Below are 6,767 nucleotides of genomic sequence, written 5' to 3' on the forward strand. Positions count from 1 at the left end.
ACATCAGGGGGATTAGCGGCTAAGCGTGGAACAAGCGTTTTTGTGATGCTCCTGCTGCATCCCTATATTGGGTGACCAGATGTCCTGATTTTATAGGGACAGTCCCAATTTTTGCGTCTTTTTCTTAGATAGGCTCCTATTACCCCCCCCACCCCCGTCCCGATTTTTCACATTTGCTGTCTGGCCACCCAATCCCCATAGGAACTGCGTCTGTTCTAAAATGGATGGAGCTGATCTTCTGAAGTGGGGTTACAGACTCACTGAGCTGCATGTCTCTTTAACAAGAGCAATGGGGTAAATGCTGGCATCAAATCCTCAGAATTTCATCCTAAACACACTGAACAGCCCAGCCAAACGCTGGGATCTTTTCCACACTCCCTTTCTCTCAATGGCGTCTCATCACAGGTTCAAGCCAAAGCACAGCAAAGTCAATGAGCGGCTCATTCAATGGGGTCTTGGATCAGGCCCCTTAATTCTTGGCATTTATATAGTGCCTTCTGCCCACAGATCTTACGTACATTTAGGGGGAAACTGAGGCGGCGAAGATATGGGCCCTGATCCAAGAAGCACTTAAGCACGTGCTTTGCTTCAAGCACACAAGTAGATCCACTAACTTCAATGGCTGAATCATGGACTTACATGCTGACTGGAGCAGGGTTGGAGCACCACTTTTCAAAGGTATTTAGGAATCTAAAGAGGCTAATAGGTGCCTAGTAGGTGTGACGGTGTCCCCCATAAGGCTTGATGGAAATATGCTTATGAATGTATAGATGACATAACTGGAATATGTTCTAGACATATGCCATGTAACAGATCTATGTAAAGGTTATGATTTACTGAATCTATTAATCCTATTTGTATGCATGTATCATTTTTGTATTTGAAGTTATGAATATTGGTCATGAGCTGGCTTGATTTCTAAATAATCCATAGTAGAGCATTTGGTCAATTCCTGGAGAAAGGAATTTGCGAAGGTAAGTGCACAGTCAAGAAGCACTTAAGGAACAGTGCATCTTGGAAGGCTCCAGTCCACATAAGAAGTCTTCCTGGAGACATTCAAGATACCATGATGTCAAGTATCAGAGGGGTAGCCGTGTTAGTCTATATCTGTAAAAGCGGCAAAGAGTCCTGTGGCACCTTATAAACTAACAGACATATTGGAGCATAAGCTTTCGTGGGTGAATACCCACTTCGTCAGATGCATGGAGTGGAAATTTCCAGAGGCAGGTATAAATATGCAAGCAAGAATCAGGCTGGGGATAACGAAGTTAGTTCAGTCAGGGAGGATGCGGCCCTCTTCTAGCAGTTGAGGTGTGAACACCAAGAGAGGAGAAACTGCTTTTGGAGTTGGCGAGCCATTCACAGTCTTTGTTTAATCCTGAGCGGATGGTGTCAAATTTGCAAATGAACTGAAGCGCAGCAGTTTCTCTTTGAAGTCTGGTCCTGAAGTTTTTTTGCTGCAGGATGGCTTGCATATGCTTGTGTATTGATACCTGCCTCTGGAAATTTCTACTGCATGCATCTGAAGAAGTGGGTATTCACTCAAGATACCATGTGGGCAATGGCTTCTGCCTGTAAAAACTGAGAGTCCTGCATGGACATGTGACTGGTCCAGGTGACTCCAGAACTCCACCTTGGAGCTGGACTTTGCATAGGAGAGAGGAGGGGGTTTCCACCCACAAGAGAAAGTCTATTTAAGCCTGTGGGAGACCCCTCCATTTGGTCTTCAGCTGGCTTTCTGCACCCCCAAGAAAGAAACTGGAACAAAGGACAATAACTACAGGGGGTGTGAGTGATTGCTGGACCCGGACTAGAAGGAGATTAGTCTGTAAAAGGAAGCTTACTGGAACTGGTGAGGTTTTGTCTGTATTCAGTTTTATTAGACATAGACTTCCGGGTTTTATTTTATTTTGCTTGGTAATTCACTTAGTTCTGTTATACTTGGAACCACTTAAATCCTACTTTCTGTATGTAATAAAATCACTTTTTACTTATTAATTAACCCAGAGTATGTATTAATACTGGGGGTGAGGGATGGGTAAACAGCTGCGCATGTCTCTCTATCAGAGTTATAGAGGGCGAACAATTGATGAGTTTACCCTGTAGAAGCTTTACACAGGGTAAAACGGATTTAACCAGGGTTTGGGCCCCACTGGGAGTTGGGCATCTGAGTGTCAAGGACAGGAACACTTCTGTAAGCTGCTTTCAGTTAAGCCTACAGCTGTTTGGGGACATGGTTCAGACCTGGGTCTGGGTTTGCAGCAGGCTAGCGGATCTGGCTCAAACCAGGCAGGACACTGAAGTCCTAAGCTGACTGGGCAGGAAAGCAGGGGCGGAAGTAGTCTGGGCACATCAGGTGGCAGCTCCCAGGGGGTTTCTGTGATCCAACCTGTCACAGTAGGATATTGAAAAGCGCCTGAAACTGAACTCCCACTAAATCAATAGGAGTTAGGCTCTAGGACCCAGATCTTCAAAGGTACTTGGGCTCCTATTTTCCATTGAAATCAATGGATTTAGATACCTAAATACCTTTAAAAATGTAGCTCTAAAGTGACAAACCAAAGTCACACAGGACCGCTGGAGCAGTCAGGTACTGAACTCAAGTCTCCCAATTCCCAGAGCCAGGCCCTAACCATCCCTCTTACCTGACAGTCAGTAACTTGTCTGTGACTGATTGATCAGCTGCTTTGAAAATGGCAGGAGTGGACCCCCAGCAGAGAATCAATGAAGACCCCAAAGTGTGTCCAGTCTGACATGAGCATCTTATTACATGGATATGGTAACTTTCATGCCAAAGTGATCACAGACTCTATACATGAAGCACTGCCTTGGAAGGGTTTGCTAAGTAAACTTAATGCAGGCTTCTGTGTTTAATACCATACAGAATGTTCAATAACAGATGCAGTGAAAATTAAAGTTATAGCCAAGATTTTCAAGAGGCTAGTGGTTTGGGGTATCTCAATTTTTTGGTGCTCAATTTGAGACATTTCAAAGAAGCCTTATTTTCAGAAAGCGGGGAGCACCCACCCACGGCCAAGGTATGTGCTTTTAAGGTCTCAAGTTGGGCACCCAAGATCATCCGTCACTTTTGAAAATCTTGGCCTAAAATCTTCCATTTGCAGCATCCTCTTAAATGTTCCCCCCCACCTTGTTAGCAAACATATGCCTCAGTCTGATTTGTTTCTGCGGAGAGGTTATGAAGCAGGAGGGATTTGACTGAACATTTTTATAAAAGCCGGAGAGATTCAAGCACTGAACACATAGCTGAAAAGACTTTTCCTTCAGACTTCTAAGGAAATTAAATATTGCTTCCACAGAGGTTTTTCATGACACTTCAACAATATGACATTTGATTAAGTCAGAGTGAGTCTGCTAGCTGTGACACGTCTTAAACTCTACAGATTTTCTTATATGTTGAAAATTATTTTTGTCCATTTATCATTATTTCATCTTTCACAGAGCGGTGGATATTTTAAAATACTGAATTGTACAGGAAGCTCCTTGCTGCTACAGTTGGTTTCCACTTATAAAGGCTGCTGTTTTCACCCAGTAATGCTATGTGCACTAGTGACCACAGAAGCTTTTTAAAAAAAGCCATCTTTAGATGTTAGAAGAAAAATGAACATATGGCAGGTGGGGCTTTACTGGTAAAGGCAGCAGTTTGGATTCTAGTGGTTAAAACAGGGTATTGGGGAAATCAGAACTCCTAGGTTTTACTCCCACCCCTACCACTGATTCAGTGTAAGATCTTGGGGGAGTCACTTAACATCACCATACAGTTTACCCATGTATAAAACTGGGACAATACTTATAGAATAGCATCACTGTTAGACAGTAGCTGGGGTGTTCTTGCTAGTAGCCCCCAAATTGGAGAGCCGAGGTGCCGGTGGCAGGGTGTTCTCACTGGAAGACCTCCACTTCAGAATCTATGTCCATAATGCCACTGAATTTTAGGGCATGGGCTATCTGAGAGCAAATCCTGCACATCATATTCGAGCACACTGGTTACAGTGATGCTAGAGAATAGTTCAGGAGAGAAGTGAAGGATACAGTGTCCAACTGATGCAGCATGTGCAATTTGTGATAGCTATTTGTAATTTAGCTAAGCTGTGATATGGTCAGCAAGGCTGACACCTGGAGTTCCTCTGAGTTGTGATCCATGTAATCTGTAAAGACAAGTAGTCAGGACTTCTTTGTCCCTCTCCTTCAACATTGCTTTTATGGGGTGAAAAACCTCCCATAAAAAGGCAGCTTTAATTTAAAAACTGAAATCACTCAAGGCCCAAATGACAACATGGTCTTGCTCCTCATAACAGGTTGCGGCCATGTGTTTCCATCAAAATTTTGGCTCAATTCTTTGAAACTCACACACGAGCTAGAATAGTGTTAAACAAGTGTTAGTCAATATGTCAGAGAGTAAAACTAGATATATGTAAACATGTTGTGTTCAGTCTCCCTGGCTAGACAGCATGACCTCATGGATAGGATAAGGGCCTAGGAGTCAAGAAATTGGGATCAATAATTAATTCACTGGGGAAATATGGTCACTTCTCTGGGTCTCAGCTCTCCCCCAGTACAATAAAGATTGGTGCTTGATCTCAAAACACTTGAAGATGGATACCATCCCTATTGGACAGAAAACACTAAGCATGCTGTTGCTCAGACACAGATCTCTTCTGCAAGTCTAGTTTAGTATTCCTAAAATATGCCAGTCAGAGAATTGGTGAGAGCGTGTATTGAAAAAGGCATTTTCATTTGCTTCAGGACGTGTCCAAATTTTTTCAGCATTACTCCCCTCAGATATTCCTCCTCTCTCCCCTTTTGTATTTGATACATTCCCATGTTCATGAACTTTGGTGCATGTCCTAAGCATTTTAAGGAAGGATATGATGGGAGCATGAAGGGGGTGGACAGGCTGGCAGATGGTTAGGGGAGGGGTACTAGTAGGATAGTATGACAGGTCTGATTTCTGCATGATTTTTAATATTTGTAAAATAAGCTAGAATAGAGATAGATGCTTTGCATGTGAGACAAGATAGATTCTGCAAGTCTGGAAAGATGACTGCCTTATAGGATTTCAGTCAAAAGGGGTGTGTGTTTTGGCCGGTGCTAATTCCTTGGTCACAGGAGTCATGTTTACTTAAGACAAACGAGTTTGATGTGAGTCAAACAGCTTACGGCAACCTTCTGTTCTAACTGGTAACATTCAGAAGTTTGGGGCATCTCCAGCCTGTGACAACCTTCCTGCGTTGTTTTGGTATCACTAGCCACTTCCACGTCTGGCAGTTGAACGTATACACACGTCCATCATGGCTGCGTGGCGTACACCCAGAGTGACTGCACTGAGTAAACAGGAATTAATGCTGTAGGGTTTTGTCCCCTGTACCACTATTAAGTTCTGACAAAGTTGTATTTTGTATTCTGAAAAGAGCTTTATGTTGTTAAAAAGTGACCCTAATATGATTTTATACTAATAAACTGTCTAATATGTAGGGATATTTGTTTATTCTCTGCCAGTGACGACGGCCCTAAAAATGACTGCTTAAGTCTATATGGACCTCTTTTTTACACCTTAGCGTCACATGCTTCCTTCCATGAGGTGTTCTGAGGAAACGTGCAAGGGAGCTTGGGAGAACCTTCTGGCACTCCAGACATGGCCTGCTCCCCCATTCCATTGCAGCTTCCTTCCCTCTCCAAAGTTAGCATCTCCTGCCCCAGCACACACCCCCCTTGATTGGCCTACATGAAGAGGCCTCTCTCACAATTCACCTGCTGTAAGATGCTGGGGCACTGTTTTGGTATCAACTCAAAGTGGCAAGTAAGGACTCAACTTCTGCAGGTAGCACTCTGCCCAGTCCTGATCTGTTCCAGGTGCCCCTTACAGAAGATGTTGCAAATTGGGAGTACCCCTGACCAGTAAATACTATAGTATATTCAGGTATTCATGCAGTAGTTTCCCTTTATGACCTTCTGTGTCTCTTTTACTTGTAACACATGTCTAAGGCAGAAGTCCCAAAAGGGATGATGAACAGCATATGAATCTTCATTATTGGCTTGAGTCATTAGAGCAATTCCTGCTCTCTAAATAGTGTAAAAGGAGCCTGCCATGCTACAAACTAACTATACAAGCTGTTATGCTTCTTGGAGGCTTTCTTCCCATCTCACCATACTACTGAGAATGGTCAATATGAACCATGAGGCTGTGAAGCTGGAAAGAATGCTATGCCAAAGCAGCCATCAGGACACAGGTATTGCTTCCTAAGAGGCCGGGTCTCTCCTTTTACAGCTTTCTTGTAGCACAATTCTGAGGAATGCTTTAATAAAAAAAAAGTGGATTTTCCACATTAACCATGACTTAATACAAGTAAAACTACTGAAACCCCATCACCTTAAATCTAGTCAGTGTGAGGAGCAGGTGCAGTAACTTAAACTGCTTTTGAAACTTCCTGACAATTTTAATAGATTTAGTTATGGTTCTATTTTACCAAATGTTTTTCTCTGCCCTGTTGCTATGCAGAAGACCTGCACAAATGAGACTGACTATACAGAGGAAACAATGGAACTGACTGTACAAAGTGTTGCCAGATGCACAAAGTAAAATTAAAAAACAGAAAACCGTGTTTTGCCCCAGTCTCTCAGCTAAGCTAATTTTAGGTGTTAGCGGCATCAATATTAGATAAATCACCTCTGTCTGAAAATGTTTTAAGCTGACAATGTCCCTTTATAGGGACTCAAGTGAAACATTTTCTTCCTTAGGTTATGAAAAC

The sequence above is a fragment of the Eretmochelys imbricata genome, chromosome 19, assembly GCF_965152235.1.
Source record: "Eretmochelys imbricata isolate rEreImb1 chromosome 19, rEreImb1.hap1, whole genome shotgun sequence".
NCBI classification, from domain to species: Eukaryota; Metazoa; Chordata; order Testudines; family Cheloniidae; genus Eretmochelys; species Eretmochelys imbricata.